Source organism: Thunnus maccoyii, chromosome 24 (assembly GCF_910596095.1).
Source record: "Thunnus maccoyii chromosome 24, fThuMac1.1, whole genome shotgun sequence".
Taxonomy (NCBI): domain Eukaryota; kingdom Metazoa; phylum Chordata; class Actinopteri; order Scombriformes; family Scombridae; genus Thunnus; species Thunnus maccoyii.
The window spans coordinates 14,354,986-14,371,791 of NC_056556.1; the positions used below are offsets into that span (position 1 = coordinate 14,354,986).

General features: G+C 40.6%; 1 long non-coding RNA gene across 1 annotated transcript; it reads right to left on the reverse strand.

Moving 5' to 3' along the window:
* Positions 1 to 895: 895 nt before the first annotated feature.
* LOC121892285 lies at positions 896 to 7,135 on the reverse strand. The gene is made up of 6 exons (XR_006094365.1): positions 6,990 to 7,135; positions 6,601 to 6,822; positions 5,979 to 6,032; positions 2,499 to 2,627; positions 1,270 to 1,403; positions 896 to 1,162 (listed from the first exon to the last, which is right to left on the reverse strand). It is a non-coding gene; the product is annotated as an uncharacterized LOC121892285 (long non-coding RNA).
* Positions 7,136 to 16,806: the final 9,671 nt, after the last annotated feature.

Consider the following 16,806-nt stretch of genomic DNA (forward strand, 5'->3'; position numbering starts at 1 on the left):
AGGCTTACATATGCACTGCAACCCGGAAATTTTCCAGACATTACGCGGAGGAGCTGTGTGTGTGATCATAAATGTCCGAGTCAGTCAGACCAGACATTAAATTGACTTTACCCTGCCAGCCCCCTAGTACAAAGTCTCTGTTATGTCCGCTTGAGCCCATGTGTGAATACAGCAGTGAATTCTCCACAGAATTCACAGCGAGCGAGTGGGCTACAACTGTTCGCTGCTGCAAGTGCAACAAAATCCAGCAGTTATGGAGAAGGTACAAGCAATTTATCAAACAATTGTTGAACAAGCAGGACATGAACTTAAATATGATGTCTAATCGACAGCTGCTATTTTACATATGCAGCTGGCGCTGGATAAACGTAGCAGGCCAGCTAAGCCGCATTGTTTTGACTGGGTCTGAATGCTCCATTGCGAAACTACACTGTAACAAATTTCCCTGTAAAATTACAGTAAACTACTGGCAGCTGTAGTTGCCAGCATTTTACTGTTTTTTACAGTGTCAATACTGTAATTTACTTTAACGCTTCATTGCTGTAAAAATTATTACAGTATTCTGCTGTAGAATTTGAGGTTTACAGTTTGATACTGTAGCTAGGCCTGCAGTAATATACAGTATTTTTACAGTGTTGCTATTGTAATCTACATGTAGTTTCTTGCTATAAATGTTACAATAACTGAAAAGTTTTCTTCTTATTCATATTAATAAAAACAACTATAAATTGCATAGACATATACTGTAAATAATGTCTTCAATCTTAATGGTCCAGTAACAAGATCAGATCAGTCTTACATTTAAATACACATAACCCTTAACATCTATCACAAAAGAGGATAAGACAAGTGACAGCTTCATGCAACTGAACATTTATTCAAAGGCTTTCAAATATGTCAAGTATATTCAAGTAAGTGTGTTTGAAAAAAAAAAAACAGTTCTCAAGTTTCATGCCCTTTCAAAGGGGGTCAATGTAAATCTGTTAATTATAATATCCTGAGCTGTCAGCAAAACTTGGTCATAAGTCTAAACAGCAACTGCTTTGAACTCTACTGTTTAAAAAGTATAAAAGCACAAATAAACAGATTGCGAGATACACAATATTTTACCTTCAAATGTCCTCTGTTATAATTAGCATCCAGGCTACAAGGTCACAGCTCACTGAGTGAGAAAGAAACAAGAATAAAAATCAAGCACATGGTGAAAGAAAGAGAAATTAAACAATTGAATGGCAGAGAGAGAAACATTTTAAACAAGAGCTAACTAACTTAGCTTTATGAAGTTACATCAAGTTCTTCAGAAGAGTGGTGACAAGGATTCACCGTGAGCTCGCCTGTCTTCTTGGCATTACTTTCCCCAGCTGGCCTTTGTTCCCCTCTCAGGGTTGATCACAATGAAGTACCTGAAAACATCATGCAATAAATCACCTTTTATGCCGCAGGTTTTAGCACAGCTTGGCAACAAACTAAAATATATTTGCAGCAACCTAGCTACAGCTCAGAAACATATTTGGGTTGAGGTAAGACAACCAATATAACCACTATGTTTTTTGATTCTCAGCAGCAAACATATCTTAATCAACTTGGCTTCATATCTGAATAGACTTCAATTGTTAACTTAGATAGAAGGCTATTATTAATCATGAAAAGCAAGTTGGATAAACAAGGTGTAGGTATAGACCAGCCCGGACTAATGTTAGCATTAACTGATATACAGTTCAAGAGAAAACAGTCATCCAAAAATAAATTTTAAACTACACTTGCAGGCAGCAGTGAAAATAACGTTAAAATACTGGTAATTCAAACTTCCAACTGCTGAAGACACTACCTGAAAATGCTCTCTTGTGTCTGCCAGGTGCTTGCTAGGATTATACCAATTAAATGTTAGCAAAAATTAAACGTAGTCACTACTTGGGTAACCAGTTGCACAAATGTAATTCTATTTTCTGAGTAAGATCTTACTGACCTTTTGGTTTGATTCCACAAAGGAGGGTGAATGATAATTATATGATATTGATGGTTGCATGTGGCTTCTGTCCCTCCTTTACTGCGGCAGTGAAATTTAAAATACTGTAGTTAAATATTATTCTAATGTTTATCCAAGATTTTTATGTGGAGGATGGATTTACAGAGAAATTATTTGTATTTTTTATATTAAGTTTATGCCTCTTACTAAAGGAGCTATACCTGATATTTACATGAATATATTTATATTTCTTCACTTTTGCATGGCTATATTATATAAATATGATATCATTTTTTTTTTCATTGTCCCCTGTGGCTATGGAGTGGTTCAGCAGTGCGACAGGTAAATGTGGGAAAGAGTTCACCTTGCTGTCGAGCACCCACTCCAGCCTGAATAGATTTGGGACAAAGGATTTAAGCAGCCAGTGCTATCTTTAAAACCTCCTCAAGGTTGTGCCACATACCCTGTCAGGGCCACATACTGGTTCTTTACACAACATGACCCACTGCGCCGCTGCTGCATAATACATCACCTCCTTGACACCAAACGGGAGAGACACCATTGCGGCTTACATCTTCCGACACTTGAAAGACACGTCTTTGAAGCTCCACTGCGTGTTAACTCCACAGAGTGTCAGGAGCATCGCGACCTGACATTGCCTCTGAAATAAATAAGGGGAAAAAAATAGAACTTTGAATGCACAACAGCATTTGGAGAGCCAGACTGTCTGTGTAAAGATACATTCTCTGCTGGGATGGAGGAGGGGGAAAGACTGAGTTTATCTCAAACACAGTGTTGCACGCTATGACAGGCAAATAATGATGCGTTGTTATCAGGACGAGGCCAAAAAAGGCCCCTGTTTTCTTCCAACCTGACAATTTAATGTCCTTGTCATGTGCAACAAAGAGTGAAGTTACAAAATCAGGCCTGCTCTCATTTCCCCAACTGCTGTCACTGGGGAGCAAATAGGATGCCTGTCCTTGGAGACAGGCACAAGGGAACATGCAATACTGCATGCTAAACTGTGCCATAGTTTTGTGTTCAGTCAGTTTAAAATCAACTGTCTTGCTAATTTGTCTTAAATACCACTTAAAAGTATAACAAGTAATGACTTAAGTGTTGCATGATTAAAATTTAATTTTGTCTTTAAATATTATCACTTTCAAATCTGACACTGCCAAACTAACGGTTTCTGTCGTCTCTGTCTCAGCAAAATGGTCATTGCTGTCAAGTAAAGTTGACTGCAATTATGTGCTCATTTCACAAAAAACTTTTAATCAAATACATTATTGATTTGAGCTCAGACTTAAATTAGGGGCAGGAAACAAAGAGTTTACTTCCAAAACCACAGACTTTAAATTGCAATCAAGCCACCATGTCGGTGCTGTTACAGAAAAAATAAAATATTTGCATTATTTCAGCAGCATATGCACCTTCATGATCAATAATGAAATGTTATTATTGTGTCAAGCAATCTAGGTTGAACTGCAGCAGAACATATAATTAGACTACTATTGAATCTTGTCCATGTCTATTCGGCAGCAAAAGCTCTCGCTAAATGACAGAACAAAAGAAAAAAGAGACTGTGTTGCACAAAATGTTATCATTAAGGCTTCTAAGTGTCTGTTCCCTTTTGTGACAGATTAATACCATTCTCCAAAACGAAATAAAAAAGGCAGCAAATTATATGTTCAAACAAAAAAGAATATAGCCTAATGAAATCAGTGACATAACATCAATACCTTCCCAGCAGCCATTTGGCATACAAAATTTTATTTCTATAAATGGATGCTCACAGCCAAGTGTGCTGCTGTCTCAACTCTTTAAACTTCTTCAGGTGAAATAACAGAGTACTTTTTTTTAAAAGTATTAGATGTTTGCATGGAGGGGAGTCACGTCACCATTTAAAACATCAAAATTTGCAACTATATCAATTCATTTCAATTAAATTGCTACAATCACTGGATTGGCAAATGTTTTGTGTTGAGTTTGACTTTGGTGAAGTTTGCCACATGAATTCTTAGCATTAGCAATTGACAGTGCTGATCTTTTAAGGAACATGTAGTCATACTGTAGAGTTCAAAATGGAAGAACTATTTCACAAACGAGGCATAGTTTTTTTAACAGTTCTGAGACAGGAGTCAATGGAACAAATACATCTCTGGAATAAACAGTGTAAAGTTACTGTCCTGTTAGCCGCCCAACTAATGAGCGAACTGACAGTTAACAAGCTAGCTAACTCTGACAACTATTGTGAACATGATTGTGACTGACTTGTGCTAGCATGTTCCTGGCTGGCTAGCGTATTAGCCGTTAGCTTGCCAGCTACAGAAGTTCACCCGCTAATCCTGCTAATATTTCCTATGTCACAAAGCTACAGTGACCAGATGTCTTGTTTGTCCCAGTTTCAAGCTAGGTGTCCCGAGTCCCCAACAAATATCTGTAAAACGCTAAAATGTCCTTGTTTTCAACATTCATTACCAAATAGTCCCAGTTTTATCCACAATCAAAATAATAATTATAATATTATACTTGTTGTCAGCGCTTGTATAGATGTTGAACATGTTCTGTCCCACTTATTATTACCTAACTACCTTTGTCTGTATCTGTGTTAATCAATCAATGTGTCGTTGTCAAGGCTGTTGCTAGCCTATGACGCTTGTGTGAAGTTATTTTTATGTTATAGCCTATAAAGTTATTTATAGGCCACAAAGAAATTTGTAAGCTGGCAGAAAAAAGCTGGCAGAGAATGTGTCACAGTTGGCCACTGAGCTGGCAGCCTGCGCTTGTGCACACTGACAAATACCTTGGTGGAGTTTGGGAGACAAAACATAATTTTTTTTGTCTGCTGAGGCGCTGTCCATGGTGTTGAAAGGTGTGCTCAGTAGGTGCTAAGCGCTGAAATAATTGTCCCCCATACTGATGAAAATGTCTATGGTGCGCCCATAAGTGCATACATGTGTGCGTGCATGAACGTGCGGTACATGTAGGGGTCCCAGTTTGGGGGTTTGAAAATATGGTCAACCTACACAAAGCTTCTAACTACCTTAAGGCATATGGATGAACTTTGTTTTGCCACTTTCTATTGTCACCAGGCCTTAGGTCTCCAACTTTTGATTGGATACCTGAAGCCTACAGGCCAATGACAGACAGCATTTTGTCAGCAGTATGCTCACCATTTAGTATCTTAACTGACCAAACTTGACATTACAGGTAGTTTTGTTCAATGTGCTACAGCTAACAAGCTAATGTAGCTTGCAAACTGAAGCTAACAGTGCACTTTCTTCCCGGTGGATGTTTGTTGGTAACTAGCCTAATTCAGCAGGCCATTATTTATTTGATGGTGTGCTGGATTTTTTTTAAAATATTGCTACTTTTTGTTTATCATATTTGTCCTTTAGTTAACCAGAATGGTCTTCTTGAGAAAGACCAAAATAGCAGCACAGTGTGTTGTTGCCTATCCCATCATGGAACAACATGTTCAGTTGCCTTTAAAACACAGATAGGCCAAGACAGACTGTAGATACTTTTCTCATTGAATGTGACTTGAAGTCTAGTTCCAAGCGATAATGGACTTGATGCTCGCCTTGTGCACTTCTCCACTGCCATGACACTGCCGACAACTCTCCCCACGATTCATTCAGTCCTGTTTTTCCTGCAGTCAAAACGCTCTTCCTGACTCACCGAAACTATGAATTCAGCAAGGGAGAACAACGTTGCTAATCTGAACAGATTTCCTGTCCGTTGTGTCGTAACTGAGCGACCATCCGACAGACCAACCATTAGCTCACACATACACACACATATGAGGAGAAATCAATTACCCGCTGTTGCCTAAAACAAAGCTTGAGTAAGCAGAAGTGTAAAAATGTAAAGGTAATTAGCAAAAGGCGTCAAGTCGATTTGGGGCCTGGTGAGAGTGTTTGTGTGTGCATTCGTGCGTATTTGTGTGTGTGTGCGCCTGAGTCCGTATGTGTGTGTGTGTGTGTGTTTGCTCTGGCCATTGACTTACCATTGTCTCCTGCATTCTCTGCCCTCACCAAACATTATTGCCTGCCCCTGTCATCTACACAGAAGGGATGACATACAGGATAGCTAATAAAGGAGCAAAAACCATCTCTTCATATCTACCCTATGTGACCCTATGTGACCAAAAGTATGTGGTCACCCAAATAAAATATGTAGACACTGGGGCATTACACCCTTATGTGACTGGTGAAAATGCCATTCCAGCAGCATTGGCATTAATATGCAGCTATATGCTGCTTCAACTCTTCTGCAAAAGGGTTTCCAAAAGATTTTGGAACTCAGCTGCAGGAATTTGCACCCATTAAAACACAAGAGCGAAGTCGGCCATTGATGTTGGGTGAAAAAAGGCCTGGCTCACAGTTATTATGCATGGAATAACATGGCACTGAAATTGCAAAAAAAAAAAAAAAATTCAAATGGGGATCTAGAAATGTGGACTTGGACAAAGAAAACCGGTTAATTCATGAAATATAAATGGACGATTATGTGGGAAACTACAGTGAAATACCTAAACATATTGAAGTCATTTAGGAATTCATAAGGAAAGAGATACAGGAATTATGTGCATGAGGGAATAAAGTACATTGCCAAAAGTATGTAGACACCTGAACCCATATGTGATTGCTGAACATGTAACTTCATGGGCATCCATTCAGCCACAGGAGCCTTATTAAAGCTGGGCGCTGATGTTGGGTGATGTGGCATCCCAAAGGTGTTGGAAGGGCTTAAAGTCAGGGCTCTGTTCAGGTCAGTCAAGGTCTCCCAGACCAAACTAGGGAAACCATTTCTTTATGGACATGGTTTTGTGCATGAGGACATTGTTCAACCTATGGACACAAAGATAGATAGATTGCAATGTTACAGCAGCTACTTAACATAAATCACAAAAAACAAATGAGGTAACAGCTAGTAACAGCAGAAATGACACAGTAACTAAAATAGACTAAAAAAAAGTAGAATAAAATATCTATCTTGTGTGTTTAATAGTATGTACCTTGTTATCTGTTTGTCTCTGTCTTTTCCTCCCGCTCCCAACGCTCAAGGTGAGTTAAGCCCTTCACAGCCCAGTGGGCTGGTAACATTTCCTACCCATTAGGATGGCTAGCTATGCACACGCATTCACACACACACACACACACACACACACACACATACACACACTCACTCACAAAGACAGAGAAGAAAAGGGAAGGCGAGGCAAGCGCCAGGCGGAATGCAGGCAGGCAAGCCAAGGTTTTCCGGTACACGGGTCTCATCCCGCCACACGTCACCCTCAATTGTGGTTAACGCCGCCGTGATCAGAGGCTCCCTGACACTCTTCTGTTGCTTCGGCGCCCAAAGGCGAAGGAGGGGTGGAGAGCAGGAGATTTGGGTAGAGAGCGGGAGAGAGGAGGAGGGTGGTAGATAGTAGGGAAAATAAGAAAGAGGAAAGAGCGGAGGGGAAAGGGACAGAGAGAAGAATGTGGGGTCAGAAGGAAAGAGAGAGGGGGAGGAAATGAGGATGAAGGAACAAAAAGTGGCGGAGGAGGAGAGGAGTGACGGAGGCGACAAGAAGGCAGCGGGTGAATAAGGAAGGAGGCGGGAATGCGTGTATGTGTGTGGGTTGAGTTGAAAAAGAGGAGGAAAAAGGTGAAAAGAGAGTGGCAGAGGAATGTGTGTGTGTGTGCGTGCGTGTGTGAGACAGAGCAGATATACGTTGAAAGGAACATCAGGGCTGGTGCCCCATCGTTTTAACTGTGAAAATGATTACATGTGACAAATAAACTTGATTGATTGATTGTTATTTCTGCTCCACTCTCCTGTCATTAGCCAGCATCACTACTGCAGCAATTATCTTCACAACAGTGTGTGTGAGCGTGTGCGTGTGTGTGTGTAAATTAATTAGGAGTGAGAAAATGAGAGATGGAGGGAAGGAGAAAAGGGAAGAGTGATCATTCTCATCATCAAGCACTGACTAAATACAGGAGACACACACACACACAGCCCCTCCAGAGAAGAGGTGTGTCTGTGTTTATATGTATTTTATGTTCCAACCAATCAAGCTGTTATGTATCTGATGTGTCTGTTCACTGCATGTTTCTCTCTTTTTTTTGTATTTGTGTTAGTGTATGTGTGTGTGTATGTTCTCTACTGCTCCATGCCTCATGCTGGACTCAGTCACGCAATCATATGTGTGAGTAGGTGTGTTTCTCACTTCATATGTGACTTTTTTCGTGACTCAGTCTGAGCGTGTGTGTGTGTGTGTGTGTGTGTGTGTGTGTGTGTGTGTGTGTGTGTTTGGTGCCAGACCCAGTCAAGTAGCCTCCCTCAGTCTGTACTCATTCCTCTCTGCATGTAGCTACTCTCCCTGCCTTCCCTCCTGTGTTGTTTCTTCTCTTCTTCTTCCTCTCTCGCTCTGTGATAACAGTGTGTGTGTGTGTGTGTGTGTGTGTTTGCGAATGTGTCCCCATCAGTGTATGTGTGTGTTTAGGTAATGGTAGACTAAGCCGAGCAATTTTGTTGCCCCAGTGTGGCCTGGTGATTCACCTTTTCTCCTCCAGGTTTCCACCTGGTCACCGGAGCGAGGCACTGATACGACCTGACACCTGTCTGCTTGGATGGCCAGCAACAGGCCTCACACACACACACACACACACACATACACACGCACACTATGCATCCATGCATAAACACACATTCAGGCTAGACCCCTTATTCTCGCACACACGTGCATACAGATGAAGGTGCATTCATGCTCCTGCACAAGCTTGAAGACAAAAGGTAGGCAAATGTGCACACACATACACAAAGATAAGACACACAGATTCCCTTTGCTTCCTTTCTCATCCATAACCTTCCAACGCACGCAAAATCCTGACATTATTGCGCTCACGGTGCCTCGAAAGCTGACAAAACCCTCCTGTGTTCTGTAAAAGAGTCTCACCGTGATGTGTGTAAATATGTCACAGTTTATCTAGTGCTGTTTTCATAAGGCAACAAGGCACAGTGATTCACAGCCAGCTGACTGCATTCATGCAACGCCATGCTGCATACTATAAAAAAGTATTTGAATCTCGTATTTGTAGATATGTCTGCCAAGGCAAAAAGAGGCATCTTCTTGTTGGACTTCATGGCGTTTTAAATACATTGGGGCTCTGAGTCACAAATAGTCAGAATTATGGATTTTTTTTGTATTTTGTCGACCTTTCTGCTGCCATGAAATAAATTTAGCTTCCATACGATTTCAGTTCAGTAGTTAAAAGAACAAAATATTCAGAAAACGTTGTCATTAAAACATCTCCTGCAACCTTATTAGCTTATGTCATTGACCAAGAGTTAATACAGTGGGGAGAATGGTTGAGATACATCCGTGTGAGCAATAAAAGCAAATGCAGCGTGCGTAACCGTACTCATCTCTTTTATGACGCTCTCTCTCTCTCCCTAGCTGGCATTATTATCATCACTGAGGACAATAGCAGCAAGTGCAATCACAACTGGATAATGAGTCATTGCTGTGATACTTTAAATAGCACTGTCAAAGTGAATTTGTTGGCATTAGACAATTCAGAATGTAGGCCATGTCAATATGTCTCTGTGTTCTTAGCTTTTATCATTTTCACTAAGGATGGCTCTGTCAGATAAATTGTGGTATTTTTTTTAAAGATGGATGAAATACAACAAAGTCTTATATAAAAAGAGAGACTGATATTATTTTTTTAGTATGATCTCCCTTGCACCCAGTGTCTATCTGAAGTCATTCCACAGAGCTGAAGTTCCTCTTCAAAGCATGTGGGTGTTTGGGAATGTGTTGAAGGCCAGGCTGCAGTACACAGACTACACATTTCACAACTGCAACATTACAAATTCTGTGTGTGTGTGTGTAGGTGTTGGGATATTGTTAAAAATCCATAGGAAACATCAACATAACGGTATATTTATAATTCAGCTGCTCCATGAAGGAGGAAGTAAGCAAGTCATCAAAGATTCAAGACACATGAGATTCCAGTCAATGCATGATTTAACAAGTGCAAGGGTTAATTAACAGCGTACGTGCTGTTTCCTTAGCAAACTTGGGACATTTTTCATTAATTACACTCACTTGTTAAGTCGTTCACATCAGTGGGTAAATGCTATATATATAACATAATTCACACACATGCCTAGACGATTGATGATTGTGCTACAGGAAGAGTTAAGGGATCACCAAAGGTATTACAATTCATCCTCAGGTGAACATAAAAGTGTGTACCAGATTTCATGGCAATACATCCTATAGTTGTTGAGACATTTCAGTCAAAACCACAACTGTCAACCTCATGGTGGCGCTAGTCAAAGGATCACCAAAGTCAGTATGATACATTGTCTGGAAACCATGATTGTCTGTACAAGATTTTGTGCCAAACCATCTTATAGGCTTTGAGATACGTATCTCACAGGATAAAGGTTTCGGTCACATGATGTTTACATTATCCAAAAGGTTTCCGTCAGAGGCCAAAGGAAGCCTGACCTTCCCATAAATATATTCTAATAGAGAAAACAAAATGTATTATTCACATGTCTGTGTCCTTTACTAAGTTATGCCATTTCCCTTGTTATCAAAATATTCTCAGTATTATTATATTTTTTTTCTTTAGCTGGTGTAGCGAGCAAGTTAGCAGAATGGATGGAGATGGGGACCTCGAGTTTCTTGTAAAAAATGAATTTACTAAGCTTGCTTTTGAGCTGCAACTGAAGATCAAACAGAATGGTAGGCCTAACCTGAAGCTGGACCTGACTTGAGCAAGAGCTAAGGGAAAACCTAGGTCTTTTTGTGATGGGAACTACTCTAGAACGGAATGGCTAATGGCAAACACGAAGATAAATTGGCTTTTCCGCTGGCATTGCCTCCTGTTTGACTGGTCAAGCAGCTTCTTGAACAATAGCATGTGATAATGTGTGTTTCATCACCATTTTTAGTACAAGAATAATAATTTCTCCATTTCCAAACACAATGCAGTAGTATTTCTACTGGCTGACCGAGTACATCCATCCAAAGTTGAACAGGTTGAAAAGGTGACTGACCTGATAAACTACCAGAGCCTGCTGGACATTGCACCAAAACAGGAAACAGATGCTTGAATTTGTCCGTCAGATGGGCTTCAATAGAAGTGAATGAGAAATGGAGCAAATATTCGGAAATGTCTTGTGAAAAGGTAACAGAAGGAAAATCAAGGTGAAATTTAACCAAGTCCACAATTTTTCCCAAAACTTAAGAAAATTCTTCAAGATGCCTAAACAAAGCCGTAAACTTTGTGTCATGAATCATGATTTAGTTGCACATATGTTCAATTTAAAGATTCTTCGTTACAATCTCGCAAAACTTGTTCTATGTTATTTTAAGAGACAGTTTTTTGCAAGACAATTATGTGAGTTTTTCACATCAACAAAAAGTTACATTTCACTAGTAACTATGAACTGACATTCACTCTGATGTTCTAAAGTAGACGTGTTTTCAAAGAAATGATCATGGTCAAAAGCTAGTAACCAAGGTGGCGGTTCACTGATAATTGTTCAAAGCTTCAGTTTTCTTATCAGCTTAGTCTAATTTATTTTTGTTACATTATTGGTTTGTTATGCTCAGACCATTTATGTGTTACAGGCCTCTTCTACATTGGTTTACTGGATGCAGTTATTGAAGATGAGTGCCGTATTGTAGTTCATGTCCTCCCCCCTGTGGTCAAGTTTTCTTTATTTGGGTTGGGGCAACAGTGTAACAGCATTCATCTGCATCTGTCCCCATGAATTCTTACCTCTCGTATTCACTCAAAGAATGAATATGTCTATATGTGCTGGGGCTTTTCATCCTGAACTAAGTTTTATCTTCCATTCTTGGAGTGTTTCCTTTAGTGTGCCCAAAGTGCTGCATTTGGGGGCCAAAAAAGTAATACTTCATTATTTCACTGGCTCCTACGGATGTAATAACTGTAGATGAACTACTTTTAACAACATGGCCTCCATGGCAACAGTGTACTAATGATGCACTGTTGCTCCATCCCCTGATTCACATTGTTTGGGTTGTCATTGTGAGCTTCTCTCAGCCTGGGAAAGAGTGAGGAATGATGAGGCACTCATCAGTCACTCAGGGAACACAAGAACTGGGCTATAAGGTTTTTTTAAAAAACTTTTTTTTTAAAAACATAAGCAAATAAGCAGAACAATGCAGTACACATGTGCAATTTGGTGATTCTCACTTCTATAATAGCCTCAATACACATAAGAAAGTATTGAGAGATTTGTCGTCTGTGGGTGGAGAGAGTATTTAAGCACTCATCCCAAAGACAGCCAGTCCCTCCCTTATCATAAAAGGCCCTTAAGCAACTCTCTGAGACTCTAGCCACTCTGGTGTCAGAGGTCGACTAGCCATCTGGAGTTGCAGTCCACCTGTCCACAAGAGCTGAATCCAACATCACCTTAGAACGTCCCATGATGTTTGGAAGTGCTGATGTAGACTGGAGGCTGCCACCATTCCTGTGTTTGTCAGAGAAGGGGTCACAAGTTCCTCACATCTAATGAGTCCATCGCCCCCCCACCCCCGGCCATCTTTACTTTGAGTCATTCCAACTTTCAAACTGAGCAGAACATTGAGGATCAGCAGACCAAAAGTGCAAAAATTAGGTTAGAAAATGAAGTCACAACTGTCCCTTGTGGCCAAATGTGACCAAATGTCACATTTGGTTGCAATGGAACTGGCAGAGCGTGACAACATGCACACTGTGATGTATTAAGATACGTTTAGCTTTGGATCTTGCCTGTTAAGTCAGAAGGACACTCTTTGCATGCAGGTAACAGCTGAGTTAGACTAGACCAATGACTGGACAGTTTCTATTCAATAATATTAGGGATGCACAATATTGGATTTTTTGCCGATATTCCGATATGCCGATATTTCCAAGTCATTGTGGCCGATTGCTGATGCCGATACCGATATATGCACATATTTTTTTCCAGTGGGCTGAGGAGACTATTATGCATGCAAGCATAGATTGTACTAATTATGATCAAGAGAGACAATATATGAAGGAAGAACTTAGTAAGACTGGAGTTCAGGAGCTCAGCATTAAAACTTTAATGAACCTGCCAAGTGAGTGGAGCAGTAGAGTTTCCTTTGAGTTTATTAGACAGACAGGATCAATGTGTAGGATTTCATTTCTGGTCCACACTTCGGAGGAAAGGTGGCAGTAATGCACCTAATACGCTGGTTGCCAACCGCCGTTATAAACCAAAAAGAAGTTTTTCTTTTTCCAAACAGAGTGGTACATCCTTCCGAAGTGTTTCCTATCTGTGCAGCCGAACATAGCAGTTTCTCGACGGACTGTTTCACCCTGACGGTCCCAGTGTTTCCTCCACAGGCTCCACTTCACTCAGCTGCCCGTCAGACCCGCTGCTGCTAGCGGAGGCTAGCTGGCTGTGCTTCCCTCTGGTCATGCTGCAGCTAACGCTCCGCTAGCCTCTCAGCTAACGTTAGCCCCAGCTCTCCATGTGGATCCAACCGAGCACCGAGCCCCGGTTTGTTATTCAGGTTAAAATGGGACGAAGCAGCGGGTCTGATGGGCAGCTGAGTGAAGTGGAGCCTGCGGAGGAAGCACCAGGACCGTCAGGGTGAAACAGTCCGTCGAGGGAAGCACAGTCAGGCGGCGGAGGAGATGGCGGCATATCGGCCTGTCATAATCGGCAGAATTCGCCGATGCCAATATTTCATTTTAGAGCTTTAAATCGTCTGATACCGATGATGTGCTGATAATATTGTGTGCATCCCTAAATAATATACTTTATGCTCTGGTCAAAACCAGTCGGCTCTCAAGGAAGACATGTAGCAGGTGCTGGTGCAGTAAATTGAATTTTAAAGCCAAACTGAAACTTTAAAATATAAAATACAATGAATTTACAGCTATTGTGAACATGTTTTCATTTTTAAAAGGAGGATAAGGATAAAAAGGAGCATAAAAGGAGGCTATTTGTGGAAACATCTGTGTCTGGGTGGGTGCTTCTCATGGCACTGATTGACTGACATTTGAGTGTCAGACTTGCTATGAGGTGCTGTCAACTTCTCTATAGCACAGAAACATTGATAAAGAAAGGTTTTGTTTTTATCTTTCTCAAACATAATGTTATGTACCATTAGCAATTTAAGAAGTCTGTCTCTTTACAACATTCAGCATTTGTGGGGAACCACCAGGTTGTAAAATGTGTGTTCCACTTGGCAAGTGGAAGCTAGTTAGCTTAGCTTGCTAATGTTAGCACTGACTCCTATCTGCTGAGTCATTGGCAGCTCCCTCACACACATCGCTATGTTTCTCACACATTAGACAAAGGAAGGGGGTGTTTAGATAGTGCTCTCTTTTTCATGGGCATTGTGGTGATGGCAAATGACCAGACAGAACTCCCCTGCAATGGGTAGTCCTGTAACTTTAGCATGCCGTATGTTACAGTGTGATTTGAACCATGACACAAAGTTACTCCTTAGTCGCAGAGTAATATAGGGAGTGCAGAAATCACAGATGGTAGTAAGCAACAGCTAACAAAGCCTACCTAACAAAGCTAATTCCATTTGTGACCACTAGTGTCGCATAGCCAGATCTGGCACAGCTGGCACAGCACTGGAAAAAGGTCTAGCTGCACCCGCTATCATTCTATTATAGGGGGGAAAAAACGCACTGGCTTGTTTGTATTTCTTTAAACCAATCACAATTGTCTTGGGCAGCACTAAGCACATGATGCTACAACTGTGCCCTTGCAAAATAGTGTTGGGAGTAAAAGACATATGTAGACTATGTTATACAACTTTTACTGATAAAAAGGGCAAACATAACTTGCCATTTTCAGCGTGTACATTGCTAGCTCGGAGGTTGCTGTTGTTTTTTCACATTGCGACGGGGATTTTGAAAACGGTAGCACGCAGGTAGCGTGTCTACATCCAGTGAGTCAGACTAATGGCCACTGAAAAAATCTCTTCTTTTTGGTTATTACAATTTTGACAAATAAGTAGGCTAGTGAAAACAAACAACAATGATATATAGGCTACTGATTTCTCAAAAATTTAATTGTCATTTTGACTTTAATAGGACTGTGTGTAGGGCTTGATGTGGAACTGTTTTTACCGGATCTTTCAAAAAAAAATCTTTTTTTTCAATATATCTACCTAATGGAAAATTCAGTCATTTTTAGTATTAACACATACCAACAACTGCCATTGTACCCAACTTGCAACTGGCTGCCAGTCCCTGTTGACTGATCCCACTCATTAAGTATCCCACTGAGACATGCAGCGATGGATTGCAGTGGCTGCTGCCAGGGCTAATCAGAGGCATGAAGGAGGAGGTTAGCGAATTTTAATGCCAACATCCAAGAATATTGGAAATGTTTCCTCTTACTTAGGTTCCAAATGCCAAAATGGCTAAATAGCATTGTCTATCTTGTTTTCTCAACCTAACAGCAAATGTACTATCTCATAGCAGCTGTTGAGAATACAAAGAGACATTTTTATACACAGTTCATGGTCACTAAGATGGCTTTGCTTCACAGTTGCGGAAAAGGAATTCTGTATGACATAGCATTTTTAAATACTAGAATACTGGATACTTTCACCTCTACATGCCCCTGAAAATCATTCAAATTTAACAAACTGAGAAGGAAAAAAGTAGACATACCAAGGAGTCACAACTCTAAAAATTTGAGTTAATGGTCAGTTATTTGTCATGATTTGCCATGGTTAATATTTAAAAAATCAGCAAAGCAAATTTGAGTATTAAAAACATTTCTCTTCATATAAATATGCATTAATTAGTTGTGCAAACAAGCTCTGGCGCCTGCTTGTGGCAGCGTATAGTCTTGTTTATAATGCACCAGCCCTTAAAGAGCAATCAGGTGCTCATAATTCTTACATTCCCCAAATCCTAACACGTCCATCAATCCATCACTCATACTGAATCCGTTCCTGATAGCAATATGACCCCAGTCTGATGCCAGATCTGCAGAGGATTGCAGTTTCCCGTCCTCCATTCCGCTGGCCTCTATGGTGCCAAGCGGGATCAATCAAGGCCTGCTGAGGCATCTGAGAGGAAGTGAAGTTGGGTTTGACCCTGTAGGTTTGCTGCCAGATGATGATAGTAAGCAGAGTGGACAGGTGCAGCCTGCCTCCACTCTCCAGACGATCAACCTGGACTAGACCGGACAGCCAGGGGAATAGAGATGAGCAGTGGGATGATGACCGTATGTGTGTGTGTGTGTAGATATGTAGGTGAGCGGCCTCTCCGGTGAGAGTATGCACTTGTATTTGCATGTGTGCATGTGTTCTATTGGTGAAGTGTTTGTGTGAGTGGGGTTATGAACTTGAGTGATGCAGTGGGGGCTGTGGCTCTGAGAGGTAGAGAGTGTGCGTGTGTGCGACCGGTAGAGTGGTTGCGAATGCCTGTGACTTTGCTATCTAAGCATTTTTAAGTTTGTAAAGTCACGCCATCGCAAGAAACTACCAGTAAAGTGATCACTTATGAGTTGGATTTTCTAGAAAGAAGTGTTATTTTAAAAGTAAGAGTTAGAATTCAGTTACACCCATCTTTTAGAGGTTTATCTTATTAAAAAAAAAAAAAAAAAAACTTCAGTGGTCTTCTTTGCTGTGTTGACAGCCTCTTGATGCCTGTGATTGAGCTGCTCATTAAAAAAATATCATAAACCAGGCTGCACTTCTTTGATACAATGTTTTTTTTTTTTTTTAATGTCATTAACTCTGGCTACAAAAGAGCCACCACAGATAAAAGAGAGAAAATACCTTATACATCCTTTCTTTTTTTCTTTTG